This window comes from Bos taurus, chromosome 15, assembly GCF_002263795.3.
Source record: "Bos taurus isolate L1 Dominette 01449 registration number 42190680 breed Hereford chromosome 15, ARS-UCD2.0, whole genome shotgun sequence".
NCBI classification, from domain to species: Eukaryota; Metazoa; Chordata; class Mammalia; order Artiodactyla; family Bovidae; genus Bos; species Bos taurus.
The window spans coordinates 29437638-29456471 of NC_037342.1; the positions used below are offsets into that span (position 1 = coordinate 29437638).

Sequence of the window (18834 nt, forward strand, 5' to 3'; positions counted from 1 at the left end):
AGATTCTTTTTCAGTTTCTTTTTCCTTATAGGTTATTACAAAATATCGAGTGTAGTTCCCCATGCTATGCAGTAGGTCTTTGTTGTCTATCTATTATATATATAGTAGTGTGTATCTGCTAATCCTATCCTCCTAAGCATCCCCTTCCCCCTTCCCCTTTGATAACCATAAGTTTGTTTTCTATGTCTGTGGGTCTATTCTGTTTTGTAAATAAGTTCATGTGCATCTTTTTTTGTTTTTTTGTTTTTTCCGAATTCCACATTAAATGATATCATATGATATTTGTGTTTCCCTATCTGGTTTACTTCACTTAGTATGATGACCTATAGGTCCATGTTGCTGTAAATGACAGTATTTCATTCTTTTATGGCTGAATAATATTTTATTATATATATATATATATATAGGCACACATACACACACACACACACGACATCTTCTTTATGCATTCTTCTGTTGATGGACATTTAGCTTTTTTCCAAGTCTTGGCTATAGTGTATAGTGCTGCTATGAAAGTAGGAATACATGTATCTTTTTTGAATTACAGTTTTCTCTGGATATAGGCCCAAGAGTGGGATCCCTGGATCATATGGTAGTTCTATTTTTAGTTTTTTAAGGAACCTCCATACTGTTCTCCATGGTGGCTGCACCAATTCACATTCCCACTAACAGTGTAGGAGGGTTCCTTTTTCTCCACACCCTCTCCACATTTATTACCCCAGCATTAATTATTTGTAGACTTTTCTTTTTGCATAGAGAAAAATGGAATTCTTCTTTTTTTTTTTTAGACTGGGCTGTGCAGCTTGAGGGATCTCAGTTCCTCCGACCAGGGATTGAACTCAGACCATGGCAGTGAAAGCCTGGAATCCTAACCACTAGGCATCCAGGGAACCCCCCATTTGTAGACTTTCTGATGATGGACATTCTGACAGGAGAGAGGTAATACCTCATTGTAGTTGGGTTAGCATTTCTTTAATAATTAGCAAGATGGAGCATCTTTTCATGTTCCTGTTGGCCATCTGCATATCTGCTTTGGAAAACTGCCTATTTAGATCTTCTACCCATTTTCTGATTGCGTTGTTTGAGATTTTTTTATATTGAGCTGTAAAAACCATATATTTGGAAATTAATCTCTTGGTAGTATCATTTGCAAATATTGTCTCCCATTTTGTAGGTTGTTTTTCATTTTCTTTATGATTTCCTTTGCTGTGTGAAAAGTTTTTAAGTTTAATTAGGTCCTCCCCAGGAGACCCTCCAAGACCAGCCTGGCCTAGGCTCCTATGAGGTCAGTGCTTTTGCCCTGGGTTTCTGTGCATGGAAGACTTTATGTGCACCCTCCAAGAGTGGAATCTCTGTTTCCCCTAGGCCTGAGAATCTCCTGCAATCAAGCCCTGCTAGCCTTCAAAGCCAAATGCCCTGGGGACTCTTCCTCCTAATGCCAGACCCCTAGGCTAGGAAGCCTAACGTGGGGCTCATAACTCTAATTTCCATGGGAGAAGTTCTGCAATATAATTGTTTTCCAGCTGGGCTTCCCTCGTAGCTCAGTCAGTCAAAGATCTGCCTGCAATGCTAGAGACCTGGGTTCAATCCCTGGGTCAGGAAAATCCCCTGGAGAAGGAAATGGCAACCCACTCCAGTATTCTTGTCTGGAGAATCCCACGGACAGAGGAGCCTGGCAGGCTACAGTCCATGGGGTGGCAACAGTTGGACACAATTGAAGTGACTAAACCACCACGAGTTTATGGGTTGCCCACCTTGGGAATATGGGTTTTATTATATCACAAGTATGCCCCTCCTACCATCTTGTGACTTCTTTATATCTTTGGATGTAGAACATCTTTTTTGATTGGCTCCAGTCTGGTTGAGAAACTAAGATCTCACAGGGCATGGGGCAACTAAGCCCAAGTGCCACAACTACTGAGTCCACCTGCTCTGGAGCCCAGCAAACGCTCCCACGTAACACAGTGAAGATCCTGCATGCAGCATCTGAGATCCGACACAGCCAAATTAATTAAGTTAAAAAAAGTTTAAAAGACTGGGTAATACTGATATAAGGAGAACCATATAAGGTGAACAGATTTGAGAATCCAGAAATAGACTCTTCCTATTATGGCCAATCAGTTTTCAACAAGGTGGTAAGACAACTCAGTGGGGGAAAGAATAGTCTTTTCAATGAACAATGCTGGGATAACTGGATATCCACATGCAAAAGAATAAAGTTGGACCCCTTTTTTACACCACACATAAAATTTAACTGGATCATAGATCTAAATGTAAGAGCTAAAACTATAAAATCTTAAGAGAAAACATAGAAGTAAATCTTCATGACTTTAGGTTAGACAAAATCTTCTTAAATATGACATCAAAAGCACAGACAATAAAAGAAAAATAGATAAATTGGATTTTATCAAAATTAAATATTTTGCGGATCAGAGAACATGACCAAGAATGTGAAAAGACAACTTACAGAATGTGAGGAAATATTTACAAATTATTTATTTGATAAGGGACTTGTACCCAGAATATATAAAGAACTCTTATAAAATGTTAGTCGCTCAGTCGTGTCTGACTCTTTGCAACCCCATGGAATGTAGCCCACCAGGCACCACTGTCCATGGGATTTCCCAGCAAGACCACTGGAGTGGGTTGCCATTTCCTTCACCAGAGTATCTTCCTGACCCAGGGATTGAACCTAGGTCTCCCACATTGCAGGAAGATTCTTTACCATCTGAGCCACCAGGGAAGCCAGGAACTCTTATAACTCAGCAATAAAAAGATAAATAATCCAGTTGAAAAATGAGCAAAGACTTGAATAAACATTTCTCTAGAGAAGAATTGTAAATGTCATTCTTTCTAATTTGCTTATTCACTTTCTATCACTGCCATTTATTATCTTGTAGCTGTGGAAGTCAGAAGTCCACCACAGGTAGAAATGGAGAGTGGCTGGTACTGCGTACAGGGTTTCTGTTAAAAGTGATGAAAGTATTCTAATATTCATTCTGGTCATGGTCACACAACTTTGTGGTTATACTAAAAACCATCCATCTGTGTATACACGTTAAATGGATGGATCATATGTACATAAATTGTATCTTAAAAAATTCTATATCAATAAAGCTGTTAAAAATTAATGTGAATAAGGTAAGTAGGATCCCATAATCAGTTTTATTAAAAAATCCCACTCAAACTGACTTAATAAAGGAAATTTATTGACTCATGTAACTGAAAAGTACAGAGGAAGTAAAGATTTTAAGCGCAGGTTAGTCAGAATCTCTTTTCACCAGGAGCGGGAACTCCAACGTATGTTTGCTGCTGCATAAGTTGGGGAGGTGGGCTGGATATTGTGAAGAAAACATCCACTATGATCCTAAGGGAAGAAAACAGAAGAAGGACAAGTTCAAATATGCATATGAGGGAACGTGTGCACCAGTTACGGGTGCTGTCCTAGAGACACTGAAGCCGGGGAGGAAGACCACTCCTAGCATGAGGCCTGAGAAAACCAGCTAAGGACAGTCATAAAGCCACTTTAAAAGTGCTTAGGACTGATTACTAATAGGTATGGGATTTCTTTAAGGGGAGAGGAAAACATTCTAAAATTAGATCACTGTGAATATACAATTAGATCACTGTGAATATACTAAGAAATACTGAGTTATATACTTTAAACAGAAAAGCCCTTTGAACTGTATATGAATCATACTTTAATAAAGCTGTTTTTTTAAAGTATTTAGAAGAAGAGGATCACTAACTAGTGCTCAGGCATAAGGTTCCAGATTTGCAAGTGGCAGACAGAAAAACATGCATCTCCTATTTAAAGCGCCACTAAAGACAATGGAGTTAAATGTGAATTGAAGTCTGAGATACGGGAAAGATAATAAGTGAACCTCTTTGTGTTTTAAAGACTCCAAACCCCAATAGATTACTCCTAGGGCACTGAAAGAAATTTAGAACTAGTCACTATTTAGCTCACGCTTGTGTGCATGTGCTAAGTTGCTTCAGTCGCGTCCAACTGTTTGCGACCCCATGAACTGTAACTCACCAGGCTCCTCTGTCCATAGGATTCTCCAGGCAAGAACACTGCAGTGGGTTGCCATCACTTTCTCCAGGGATCTTCCCAACCAAGGGATCAAACCCGAGTCTCTTATGTCTCTTGCATTGACAGGTGGGCTCTTTACCACTAGTGCCACCTGGAAAGCCCATTTACCCCATAATCTAAGAGAAATTCTGGAGAATTGGGGAGGGAAGAGAAGTTTTTTTTTTTTTAATATGGTTTTTATTTATGTTATCATGGGGCTCTTTCAGGGGGTTGTTTCTGTTTTGTTTCCTTTTTTGGCCACACAATATGTGGGATTTTAGTTCTCTGACCAGGGATGGAAACTGCACCCATTGCACTGGAAGCAAGGAGTGAACCACTGGACCACTGGGGCAGTCCCATGGAATGAGAAGTTTTGAAGACAGGCACAGATCTGATTTTTCAGAAGTGGTTTGGGTAGGATGAAAGGAAAGAGAATTCTCCTAGAACCTTTAATAAAATCAAACCTATTTCCAAATTCTTTAAGGTAGGGACTTCTTCTGTTGGTTCACATCTGTATCCTCGGCTCCTAGAACGTAACTAATCCATTATAGGCACTCAAATGTTGTAAGAGAATAGGGCACAAGAGGATGGTGGTCATGTCCCAGGTCTTGGGTGAGTTCCTGGGGCAGGCTGCCAAGTAAGGGTCCTCAGCTTCACACAGGAAAGAATTTAAGAGCAAGCCATACCAACATGAAAGCAAGTTTATTCAGGGATACACACACCCCACGGACAGAGTGTCAGCAGACTCAGAAGGCGTGAGGCTTCCGGGTGCCAGAGTGGTTAGTTTTTCTGGGCTGGGTAATTCCATAGGCTAAAAAGTGGAAAGATTATTTTAACTATTTGGGGGAATGATTGGGAATTTCCAGGAACCAGGCCACTGCCCACTTTTTGGCTTTTTATGTTCAGCCTTAGAACTGTCACAGCACCTATGGGTGTGCATTTTAGCATATGGTAATATATTACAATGAATGTATAATGAGGCTCAAGGCAACTGGAAGTCGAGTCTTCTGCCATCTTGGGCCTCATTGGTTCTAACCAACATATTGTATCCTCAACGGCTATGTCATCCTTTTAAAAGTCGCACCCTGTCCCTTTCTCTCCTGTGTCACAAATATTTGTTCAAGGTTGTGTGTTGACTCCCTCAGGGTTGGCTGTAGAGGGAGACTCAGTGCAGAGTGAAATCACGTGAAAGTTAGGCTACATACACAGTAAATCTTGGACAAAACAAACAAACAAAACAAAACTTGGTGAGTGTTTTGTAGCTATTGTTACAAATTAATTTTGAATTTGTTCAAATGCTTTTTTCTGCCTCCATTGAGATAATCATATGGCTTTTCTCCTTTGTTCTATTAACACGGTAAGTTACGTTAATTGATTTCAAACCAATCTTGATTTCAAACCAAACTTGGGAATACTGTGTTATCCTCTTGATGAATTCCATTTACTAATATTCTATTAACAAAGAAGCTATCTGGGCCTAAGGGAAGACTTTTTTTTTCCACTCCAAATTCAATTATTTGATTGATATAGGACAATTCAAGTTCTTGATTTCTTCCTGAGTCAGTTGTTATAATTTGTCTCCATCTCATCTAAGTTGCCAAATTTTTATTGGAATAAGGTTTTTTGTATTTCCATTGCTGTCTTTTAAAAATCTGTAAGATCTATAGTAAAATCATCTTTTTTTACTTGCACCCCAAACTAAATCTTGGGACAATAGTCAGACTTCAAATTGTAGGCAAATAAGGTCCACACATTACCGTTGGTTGCTATGTCTCTTAGGTCTCCTATGCTTATTTTCTTTTCTTAGTCAACCTTGAAGGATCCGTTTTAGGCATAATTAAAGCTGTTGGGAAGAAAGGCAGACTCCAGAAACAACAAAAAGCAAGCTCATTGTTGATCTTGGGTGAGATTCTAGAACATGTTTGTGAGCAATACAAAAAACTTGGTGATCACTGAGAGCTGTTGTATATTCATTAAGAACAATTTTACTTTATTTTCTAAATGTTATATACCTACCTCCCTTGCACAGTTGGGATTGTTTAAACTCATATTTTCTGTTGGCCTGTTTTGTACCAAGCATTATGCTAGGTGCAGGCAAAACAGAGGTGAGAAAAATAGACATACCGTCTCTTCTTACTGTGTATTGAGGGAGATGGCCATTTAAACAATAAGTAATGAACAGACATATTCAACACAAAATGTATTGAGTGCTATGAAGAAATTGTGTAAGATTATCACAGGGTGACCTCATGTAGACTTGGGGTGCAAGGTAGGGGAGGTTGCTCCAAGTAAAGCCTCCAAGAGATTTTATTTATTCATTTATTTATTGTTTTCTTTTGGGTGTGCTGTGTCTTCGTTGCTGTGTGGGCTTTTCTCTAGTTGCGGCAAGCAGGGGCCACTCTCTAGTTATGGTGCCTGGGCTCCTCACTACGGTGGCTTCCCTTGTTGCAGAGCACGGGCTCTAGGGCATGTGGGCCTCAGTAGTCGTGGCTTCCAGGCTCTAGAGCACAGGCTCAGCCGTTGTGGTGCAAGGGCTCACTTGCTCCGTGGCATGAGCCATGGATCACGTCTCCTGCGTTGACAGGCAGATTCTTTACCACTGAGCCACCAGGGACGCCCAGGAGCTCATATTTAAAGATAAGTGGGAGTTAACCAGGGAAATAGGGCCAGGAAGAGTGTTCTAAGCTGAGTGAACAGAATGGACAAAGATCTTGAGTCAGGAAAATATTTGGTAAGTTTGAGTAACTGAAAGAAGGCTACCGTTTCTGGAAGGTAGTGGGAGAATAAGATGAGTTGGGGCCAGAGAGCTGAAAGGGTCAAATTTATGCAAGTTTTAAAAGCTTTTGGCATTTGTCCTAAAGGCGCGAGAAAGCCCTTGAAGTTTAGGCAGGAATGTAGCATGATCCAGTTTTGTTTTACTTTTTATTACAGAAAAATTTAAACACATATGACAACATATAGCAGTATTAGGAACCCCTTCACAATATGAACAACTTCAAAAATTATCAACTTACAACCTTCTGGATCTGGGAATAAGAAATAAAAATCCCCAGGAATTCTTGAGGTTATAAACTGTTCTGTATTTTTCATAACACTTTATTTACATGTTTTGAATAATAGTGAGTGGTCTTAATCAGTTCTCTGTAATGAGGTTATACTAAACATTTCAGAAGCTTGCTACAAACAAGCAATGTAATAATAAATGCACATTTATTATTATTATGAACCAACATATTGTGACAAGATTATGTATGTCAATAACATGTTAACATGATCTCTATCTGATACAGACATTTGATAATAGAAAACACTGAATGACACTCTAAAAGGTTAACACAAAATAAATGCCCCCAAAAAATCATCTTAAAAATTGAGAGATAATGCTACCTATATTTAGTATCTAAAAGTCAGCATTCTTGGGACTTCCCAGATGGTCCAAGGGCTAAGCTTGCAATGGAAGGGCCTGGATTTGATCCCACATGCCACAACTAAAAAAAGAAAAGATCCTGAATGTTACAATGAAGATCAAAGATCCTGAGTGCCGCAGCTAAGACCCAGCTCAGCGAAATAAATAAACGTTAAAAAAATTTTTTTTATTGAATGAAAGTCAGCATTCTTGCTGGAGAGAATGTGAATACCTGCCGTTAGCAGCAGAAAGAACCCCAAACACACACTTTTGAGATGGTAGTGAAGGTAAATTGATGTGAATGGGATCATGCTGTGCTTTGGTTTAGGTCATCACCACAAGACGGTACAACACATTTTAACAGCCTCAGTGCATTCCAGCCTCGTTTTGTTGACACTGTAACAGTCTAAGTGGAACACAAGGTGGGCATTAGAAATTTACAGGGAGATAAGATTGAATAGTTAGGGAGCATGAGGACGCTTAAAGAGGGGGGCGAACTACAGGACAAAACAAGCGTGTTTTTGCGCAAGAGGAACAAGTATGGAAAGCGAAAGCAGCAGAGGGGCCCGATTGATGAGATCAGAAAGGCCCACGAAACAAACTTCTGGTAGGATTTCATCAACACTTGTTTGAGTAACTTTCTGTTGTCACTGGGAAACCTGGGGGACTTTCTCCTCCAAGATGAGCCAGGCCCATACACTGGCCACTTTCACTTGTTCCCTGGTGGCTGTGCTCAGTCTGCGAAGGACTGAGTTAATTTACTGGGAAGGTGTCAGGGGATGCAGATTAGGGGCTTACATGGTCACACATTTGTCAGTTGGCTCAGTTCAGTTTCACACTCTGATCATTATCATCTTGCTCTCTCTTTTATTCCTTGAAAAGGCCAAGTCTTTCTGTAAGCTGAGACTGGTAAAGTCCCTTCCTAGCCAGTTTACCTTGTCTCTGAACCCATAGTTCAACGTTGAGCTATTCTTATTCCTTTGTTTACTGGAGTTACCAAATCCCTTTTTGTAGGGCTGCTGCTGCTAAGTCGCTTCAGTCGTGTCCGACTCTGTGAGACCCCATAGACGGCAGCCAACCAGGCTCCCCCGTCCCTGGGATTCTCCATCCCCAAACTTTTTGGCACTAGGGACCAGTTTCATGGAAGACAATTTTTCCAGGAACCAGGGGGAGGGGGATGGTTTCGGGATGATTCAAGGGCATAACATTTGTTGTACATTTTATTTCTATTATTATTACCTCAGCTCCACCTCAGATCATCAGGCACTAGATCCTGGAGTTTGGGGACCCCTGGTCAACGGTACTGGTTTCATGCAGAAACTGCTCCTCTGTCTACATGCTTATTTAAATGTGGTTGTTATATAAGCAAGTGCATATGAATACAATGAAATACAATGTAGCCTGTGTAGAGAAGGATGTAGATCTATCCATACAAGGATGTGGATCATCAAGTTAAAGAAAAAAGTAAGTTACCAAACAACATTTTCCAGGGGGTGGGGGGGAAGGTGTTTATAATTGCATAGAAATGGTTCTGGAAGGATACATTTTAAACTCCTGACTCCCCGGTTGGAGTATATGTATAAAACAGGAATGAAACAATAATTTCATTTTCACTTTACTACTCTATTATTTTTATTTGCATGTATTACTTTTTTAATTTGAAACAAAAAATCTTAAACTCAAAACCTTGCTTTCCTTAGATTCACTTGAACCCTAATTTGATGGTATCTCTGAAGCAATACTTCAATTAGACTTTCTTCTGTTCTTGAGTGAATAAAGATTAAGGGAGTACCTACTCTGTGTTAGAAACAGGAAGAAACATTAGAAGAGCTAAAGACCAGAGACAGCTGTGTCCTTTCCTTTTTAAAATATGTATTTCTTTGGGTGCACCAGGTCTCAGTTGTGGCATGACGGATCTTTAGCTGCAGCATGTAGGACCTAGTTCCCTGACCAGGGATGGAGCCCAGGCCCCCTGCATTGGGAGCGCGGAGTCTTAGTCACTGGGCCACCGAGGAAGTCCCACCTGTGTCTTTCAAAGACTTCAAAGTTTAGAGGGGGAGAGAGATGAGAAAACAAGAAATTGAAGTACAATGTGATAAATGCTTGGATGCTACATCTGGGGTACTTGCAGAGTAAAAGAAACAACATAACCACCTTGGAGGAGAAGAGGGGAGATGGGCAGGAAAGGTTTCTAGAGAAGTAATGACCACAGCAGTCTTTTCTTTTCCTTAATATTTTAATTATTAAAAATTTCAAACACACAGAAAAGTTGAAACATCTGCAGATCCACCACCTAGATTCAGCAATGATTAACAATCTACCATAGTCACTTAATAAGTAATAAAAATAAATAAATGCTAAACCATTGGAAACTTTACCCCTAAATATTTAAACAGCTAGCTCCTAATAATAACATTCTCTTACATAACCACAGTGCCATGATCAAGCATAAAAATTAACATAATCTCTTTAATGGGAGTTCCCTGGCGGTCTAGCGGTTAGAATTCTGGACTTTCACTGCCACAACTCCAGGTTCAATTCCTGGTCGGGAAACTAAAAACCCCACAAGTCGCACATCAGGGCCAGAAAAACACCCACTAGTCCCTATTAATCATCTAATAGCTAGTCTATATAGAAACCATTCCAATATCCCCAAAATGTCTCTTTTATTCTAGTTTTGGCTGCTCTGGGTCTTTGCTGCTACACTTGGACTTTCTCTCGTTGCCGCGAGCAGGGGCTACTCTCGAGTTGCAGTGCCTGGGCTTCTTGTTGCGGCAGCTTCTCCTGTTGTGGGCATGGGCTCTAGTGTGTGCGGGCTTCAGTAGTTGTAGCGAGCGGACTTAGTTCCCCCAAGGCATGTGGAATCTTCCTGGATTTGGACCAGGGATCCAGTCCATGTCCCCTGCATTGGCAAGCGGATTCTTAACCACTGGACCACCAGGGGAGTCCCCCAAAATGTCTGTTACGGGTTGTTTTTCTCCAGTCCAGGATCCAGTCCAGGCTCACACGTTGCACAGTACTGCAATGATTTGTACTGTGAGAACTTGGTTCAGCTGGAGCTATGTTTGCCAGAATCCTGTTCGCTGGATGGTTTCAGGTTAGAATTAGTCAAATGAGGGATGGGCACGAGATTCGGAGGGCAGAAGTGAAGCAGCAAGTATGATTCTCTGAAGGTCATTGTGATTAGACGTGGTGACTATTAGAAACAAGTGTTAAAAATGAACTCAAGCCTGTTCTTGCTTTGTTCTCCTTTGTTGTTGTCCTTCAGTTGCTACATCATGTCTGATGCTTTGCCACCCCGTGGACGGCATGTCAGGCTTACCTGTCATTCACTGTCTCCTGGAGTTGGCTCAAACTCATGCCCATTGAGTCAGTGATGCCATCCAACCATCTCATCCTCTGTCGTCCCCTTCTGCACTTCTTAGAGTCCTGCAATGCAGTCCAATTGTTGACCCTCCTGACCAACAGTGGCCCTGGGCCCACCTCCAGACACTTGCTGGTAGACCTGCAGAGGAGGCAGTTTTCATGAGCTTTCCCATCAGTGTCCCATGCCTGCTAGATGTGCTGGGTTTCCCACATTCGTGACTCCTTTCCTGATCCTCTGACTTCTCTGTTGGCCCTTCACTTCTCCAGCTCTTTCCAAAACTGTGTAAGCTCTAATTCCCATAGAAAACTATACTTTTATTAACGGTCTTGCGCTCTGATTGGCTGAGGTGCCTTTTGTTTATTTAATATTTAATATTTGGCCATGCCAGGTCTTAGTCGCAGCACATGGAATCTATGATCTTTGTTGCAGCACGAAGGTTCTGACTTGTGGCACTCAGGTAGTTGCAGCATGTGAGATTTAGTTTCCAACCAGGGATCAAACCCAGGACCCCCTGTACTGGGAGCACAGAACAGGGAAGTCCCTCCCATAGTAAACTTCTTATTTCATAATTCACAGTGGTTAAGCTTTCCTGACTGATACACTTACTGGTTCTGACTGTGGTCTCAGGGAAATAGATTCTTAAGGATGGGAATCTGGAATTGGTTTTCTAATCTAATGAAATTTAAACACATTAATGATTATTGCCAGTGGGAAAGGGGCCATCAGTGTTCCAAGGCATTCAGTGGCAAAGCAGTCACTTAATTCCCACTTGTAGATAAAGCTCACTGTGATAAATGCCTATGGAAGGCAAACCTTAGAGTAACCAAATATTTGCAGTCCTAGAACATTTTAGTACAGACGGTGAGCTTTGTTGGTTGCTTCTAAGTGTGCTGGAGAGTTCAGAGAAAGAAAATAATGAACCTAGGCCTTTAAATTCCCAGACCAAAATCTGGGAAAGGGACCAAAAACTTTCTCTAACTGCCATGGAGGAAACTTTTATCTCTTGTAGCCTCAGGGTCAAGATTTCTGATAACAAAACCCTCAGTTTTCACTTGGCAGGGAACTGAATTTCCATACAAATTGAATTCATAACCAAGCAGGGTCTCATGTAAAATAAGACATTGACTGGGAAGGAATGAGATCCTGAATCTTAGGATGGGGACACATGAACAGATTCTGATGAAACTAAGAAGTCCTTAACCTCTAAGTTCTGCTGACCCTCCCTGGGCAGTAAAAAAAAATGAAGTTACTCTTCTTTTACCTGAAGAACCTGTAATGATCTCCCCAGAAGTCATTGCCTCACAGGCAACTCATCCTCCTAGAAACCTAGCCCCACCACCTCTATTAGATCTGTGACCTGATTCAAGTGCCAGCAGGCCCCAGCGTGACCCATGAGGAAGCGCCAAACACACCAAAAGAATACTGAAAGTCTGTCAGTTCATATATTGTTTTGCTTTTTGTTTTGACAGAATTTCACCCTTACTGAAAATTGCAAGAATAGTACAAACGATACTCTTTACCTTTCATCCAGACCCCCGCTGATGCCAATGTATATGGACAGAAAGCCAGAGAAAATGTGTGAGGATGTATCCTAAAGGTGTTGGGTCAGGATGGAAGAAATATTTATTGTGGCTTGGGCTGAATGTGTTTACATGAGTACACTAAACAGAGGTTCTGGATTTAATGTATTTGCTCACGTTGGCTGGGAATAGCTCTAATAGTTTGATTAAACCCAAAAAGGGCTTTCATTGAAGGAAGCTGAGATGTCAGAAATTCCAATATTGAGGAGGAAAGTATTCTGAACACTAGAGTAGGTTGATAACATAAAACCAATGTACAGTCTTCCTGGGTAGGATCCAGAAGATACTCCCTTCACCAGGGTTTTGAGACAGACATTGGTTAGAACACCAGCATCCTTGAAGACTGCTGCTGCTGCTGCTAAGTCGCTTCAGTCGTGTCCAACTCTGTGCGACCCCATAGACGGCAGCCCACCAGGCTCCCCTGTCCCTGGGATTCTCCAGGCAAGAATACTGGAGTGGGTTGCCATTTCCTTCTCCAGTGCATAAAAGTGAAAAGTGAAAGTGAAGTTGCTTAGTCGTGTCTGACTCTTAGCAACCCCATGGACTGCAGCCTACCAGGCTCCTCCATCCATGGGATTCTCCAGACAAGACTACTGGAGTGGGGTGCCATTGCCTTCTCCTTGACGAGTGCTACAGTGGCTTTTCTCTAAAGGCAGGCATGGTGGTGGGGAACACAGTCATCAAGACGGGCTTCCTGAATTAACTCAATAGGAATGACAGGCTATCAGGTATCAGAAGCAAAGTGGGGCAGAAGTTTTACTTGGTTACTGTGAGTGAAATACTCTAGTTGTGATCAGAAATCTGACTTCAAATGATAGAGCTAGAGCCCTTCAACCAGTTCTTAGATTGGAGCCTGTTCCAACTTTTTGGAATGAAGGGAAGCCTGAGACCACTTGAGGAAGGACCCTGCTCTATTGCCAAAAAACCACACTGTAAATCTTCTACCAACCCTTTCTCCTGAAGGAACCTGCAACCATTTATCATGACAACTGTGCATTAGGAAGGGGAGATAACCAGATTTTTAGGGGATTACTGAACATTGGCTCTGAACTGATACTAATCCCTGGAGACTCAAAATGCCACTGTGATTCACTGTCAAAGTAGGGGCTTAGGAAAGTTAGATGATCTTGAGTTTTGGCTTAGCTTCATATCACATCAAGCCCAGTGGTTCCCAGAAACCATCCCATTATTTTTCCTCAGTTCCAGAATACATAGATGGATATATACTGCAGCTTAGATATACTCAGCAGGTATCTGAGAAGATAAAATCAGCAACTGGTAGACATTCCCCTGACCCAAGAAGTTAAAGCTATCATGACAGAAAAAGTCAAGTGGGCTTCCCTGGTAGTCCAGTGGCTAAGACTCCCTGCTTGCAATTCAAGGGGCCCAGGTTCCATCCCTGGTCAGGGAACTAGATCTTACATGCTGCACCTAAAGATCCCATGTGCCACAACTGAGACCTAGCTCAGCCAAATAAATACATATTTTTTAGAAAGAAAAGAAAAGGCTTAGTGGAGTCACTGGAACTGTGTCCACTTCCTAAAACAGGATACCAAAAACAGTATTGCATTCCTGGATGGACTGAAGAGATCAGTGTCACCAACAAGGTCTTGACAGATACAGAGGTAGTTATTCCTACCATATGCACCATTCAGATCACCTATTTGTCTCTCTGAAGACTGATGGAACTTGGAGAATGACAGTGGATTATCCAAACTTGATGACTCAATCACAACTGCTATTCTAGGTATGATTTCTTCACTAAAGCAAATCAACATATCCCATGGTACTTAGTTTTCTATTGATTTGACTAGTGCTTTTTACTCCATACCTTTTAGAAGAGACCATCCAACGCAATTTTCTTTTAGCTGGCAGGTCCAGCAGTATACCATCATCGCTCTATCCTAGGGCTCGACCTACTCCTCGGCCTTTGTCATTTTCTAGTCTGCAAAGCCCGGAGAAGGCAGTAGCACCCCACTCCAGTACTCTTGCCTGGAAAATCCCATGGACAGAGGAGCCTGGTAGGCTGAAGTCCATGGGGTCGCAAAGAGTCAGACACGACTCTAAGTGACTTCACTTTCACTTTTCACTTTCATGCATTGGAGAAGGAAATGGCAACCCACTCCAGTGCTCTTGCCTGGAGAATCCCAGGGACAGGGGAGCCTGGTGGGCTGTCGTCTCTGGGGTCGTACAGAGTCAGACACGACTGAAGCGACTTAGCAGCAGCAGCAGCAGCAGCAGTCTGCAAAGACCTCTGACCTCCATTGCATTCCACATGAATGCAAGTTGGTGCTGCTTGTTGGCAGGATGACTCAGTTCTTCATCACATGTGACTCTCCACAGGGATGCTTATATGTCCACAAAACACTGGGGTTGGTTTTCCCTAGAGCAATCTCAGATATCCCTAGAGCAATCTAAGAAAGAGCAAGGTAGAAGCTGTAATGTCTGTTATGACACACCTTATTGCTTCAGTTTACTGGCCAATATTCTGTTGGTCACACGGGTCAGCACTATTGAATGTGGGTGGAGACTCCCAAGCCCACAAATACCAGAAGAAAGGATTATTGCAGGCCACCTCAGTGGCTGGCTCCCATAGTCATGAAAATTATAAAGTTCTTTCTGTCTGTCCAACTTTTAGAAATTTGGAGTTGTTTCAGAATATGAATTTATTTTTAATGGTATATACATGCAAATACTATTACTATTAATATTACCAACTGAATGCATCAAGTCTTAGCCCAGAAGACAAGGACGCCAACTTCAATCCTGAATCTGATACCAGCTCAAGACATGTCCTTGAGCATTTCTTTCTCATTAACATCTTTGACCTTAACTTCCTTATTGGTAAAATGAAGAATAAATACCTGTCCCTTCCTCCTTCCCCCTGAAGTGCTTTAGTTTTTGAAAAATTGACCCTAAAAGTCAATCCCATAAAGCTCCTCATTTTACAAATGTGGAAACAGTTCTCTAGAGAAATGAGGGGATTTACCCAGGATCATGGGCTTCCCTGGTGGCTCAGATGGTAAAGAATCAGAGTTTGATCCTTGGGTTGGGAAGATCCAAGATCCCTTGGGGGAGGGCAACCCACTCCAGTATTCTTTCCTGGAGACTCCCCATGGGCAGAGAAGCCTGGTAGGCTACAGTCCATGGGGTTGCAAAGAGCTGGACACGACTGAGTGACTAAGCACAGCACTCAGAATCACATAGCTGGTTAGTGACACAGCCAGAGTTAGAACTCCAATCTCTTTAATCGTCAGTGTCTGCCTGACTATACTGCCTCTGCCTTAGAAGAAAAGTGCTAGGGAAATTCTACAAATCTTCACCCTATTTATGAAGAGTAGGGGCTTGCTATCAGCCTGTAGGGATATCACTCACATTGTGAATCTTGAGCTTTGTAGTCTTAGGATCTTCCTTGACACTTAAAATTTTTGAGGACTCTCAGAACTTTCATTTATGTGGATTATATCTCTTAATAGAAAATTATTGTATTGGAAATTAAAATTCATAAAATACATTAAATGTTTTATTGCTTTAAAAATAATAAATCTAAAAAAATAAAAATAAAAATAATAAATCTATTGTATGTTACATAACCTTTATTTATTTATTTATTTTTTGTTACATAACCTTTAAACAATTTTTTTAGACTTTTTTTTTGGCTGTGCTGGGTCTTCATTGCTATACACAGACTCTCTAGTTGTGGTGTGTGGGCTTCTCATTTGTGGTGGCTTCTCTCATTGCAGAAGACAGGCTCTACAAGACTTGATTTTTTTATTGAAGTATAGTTGATTTACAATGTTGTGTTAGTTTCAGATGTACAGCAAAGTGACTCAGTTTTATATATATATATATATATTCACACATATAAACACACACACATATATATATACATCAGTTCAGTTCAGTCGCTCAGTCGTGTCCGACTCTTTGAGATCCCATGAACCGCAGTACATATTATTTTATATACATATTTATATACATATATGCATATTATTTTTCAGATTCTTTTCCATTACAGGTTATTACAAAATATTGAATATAGGTCCCTGTGCTATGCAGTAGGTCCTTGTTTCTCTATTTTATATTATATAAAATTTTAATTTAAAATGGTTATATCTTCCAAAAAGAAAAAAACATAGTGAAAAAAGAGTGGTTTTGTTCTACAGTTTTACAAATCTCTTTAACATCTGGATCATGGAAGACAGCTGGATTCTCATAACTACTTCTGCATAGTCTAGAGCAATATCATATGTCATGTAACCTCTGGAAAATTCAAGGTTTGTTCATGATACAATGAGAGGGATAAAGACATTTAAGCAGTATTATGAAAATAGTTTTGATCTCACAGATCCTCTGAAAGGGTCCCAGGGAACTCCAGGATTTGTGGACCACACTATGAGAACCGCCAATGTCATGCTATGCCACAAGGCTCTGTTTTGCCCTATTTTTCATTTTCATTAATTTTTAATGCTGTTTTGTAATTAATTTTCACTGACTACAAAGTAACTGATGCTCATCAGTTTTGCAGGTGATACAAAGCTGCAAAGGAATTATTATAAAAGGTGACAGAGTAAAATATCTACAGTAGTTCGGCAGACCAGAATCGAATAAAATTAAAAAGTGAAACGTCCTGCATTTACATTTTACTTTATTTTTGATCAGTTGCACATGTACTAGAAGCTTAAGCTGGGAAAAACTGGCCTCACAGCAGTTTGTATGAAAAAGATCTGGTGGTTTAGGTCAACCACAAGCTAAATATGAACCAACAGCTTACAGAATAATGTTAAGAAGTATCGATAAAAGTGCAATCATTGAGCTGCAACAAATAGGCTGGGTTCTTTTCTTGGGGGAGGGGTGGGAGAGGATGGAGTTATTACAATTTCTTTGCTCAACCTCCGACCTGGATTCCCAAAAAATGCAAACTGAGTGGATAGGAGGCAGGCAGCATTTGTGCTCTGCTAACAATATGGTTTGAAAAGCAAAAAGTAAAAAATGCTAAATCTACAAACAAAAGTTCTCTTGAGTCCTACAGGCCTCCATACCCAAAAGGATAAGGACATCCATCCCTCTATTTTGGACTCTCAGGTCTCCAAAACAGTGCCCAGTCCCAGTCTGCATCAAAGGGGCAGCTCTCTCCAGGAGGCGGCTTCAGGCTGCTTGTGGGAGGTGCTTTCAGATTTCCTTCGACTTGCTGAAATGGATCACCCCAGCAGTCACTCTGGCCACTTGCCCCTGTCCAGTGGGCCCTGTGCTTCTGGGAGAAACTCTAGGTCTGTCAGCATCACCTCAACATCACTGTCCTCAACTGTCCTCAAACTGTCCTCAACATCACCCTTCTGAACTTGGCTTGATCACCTGGGTGGGGCTCAGCTCTTCCTGGCCTGTCCCAGAGTAGGAAAGGGCCTTGGTTCCTTCCTGCCTGTTGCATCTCTATGCCCTTGTTGTAAAGTGGTTCCACCCTCTCCGTCTTGGGTCAAGAAACAAATTTAGAAGTCAGAAGGATGACTCCAGTTGGCATTCACCTCATAGAAAATGATGGCTTCTCTTGCTCTGCTTGTCTGAGTCAGTCTTGAGGACACCTTTCTAGTCTGGGCATTCCACAGTAAAGGACTATTAACAATTCCAGAGGTTGATAGAGGTGGTTCTGTCTCTGGTGTCAGATGAAGGTTCAAATCCCAGCTTTGCACTTGCTAATTGCATGACCTCTGCACTAGTTACTCAAACTCTATGAACCTCAGCTTCCCTATTTATAGAATGAAGATGATAATATTGGGTATCATGAAAACTGAATGAGATAATCCATGTAAAGCGCTTATCATAATATCTGACACATGATTGTTCATTTAATATTATTGTATACATTACACTTTATATAAAAAAATTTTTTTTTTTTTTTTTTGGAAATAGAAACTGAAGAGATGCCTTTCTGCCTACAACAAAGGCCATCAATGTTACCTGACCAGAAGAGGTGCTCCTGGGCCATTGGACCGCTGGGCCAGTGGGCCAGAGGCATCTCCTTTTCAGAGGGGTAGTTCTGCTCTATATTTGCATAACTAAAAGTCCCCTAAGTGGTTTCCCTAGAGTGAAAATGGATTAACGTCAGCTTTGAAACGACAGTTTTTCATTTCCTCCCCTCCTATCAAGGCATCAGAGATTTGAGAGTCAAGTTTCAATGGAGCTCCAGCACCGGGTCTGTGTGTGTCCCCACTCACTAACCACAGAAGGAGAGCTCAGCCCCAAGAAGTCGCTGTCCATGCATTCAGCCATGCCTGTGCCTGACCCAGCCAGGCCTGGGGCAGAAGTGCAAATGGACGTCCATAGACCATATATCTAACATTTAAAAGTTATAAGTCAATACAGGGAACTGAATTAAGTTATCAGTCAATACAGGGAAATGAACTGTATT

At 41.2% G+C, this 18834-nt stretch overlaps 1 long non-coding RNA gene across 1 annotated transcript in view; it reads right to left on the bottom strand.

The window, feature by feature from the left end:
* Positions 1–3188: 3188 nt before the first annotated feature.
* Positions 3189–18834, bottom strand: part of LOC101902586 (uncharacterized) — a 28699-nt gene continuing 13053 nt past the window's right edge. Inside the window, exon 3 of the long non-coding RNA XR_003029444.2 lies at positions 3189–3367. This is a non-coding gene — a long non-coding RNA (uncharacterized lncRNA). The remainder of the gene's footprint in view (positions 3368–18834) is intronic.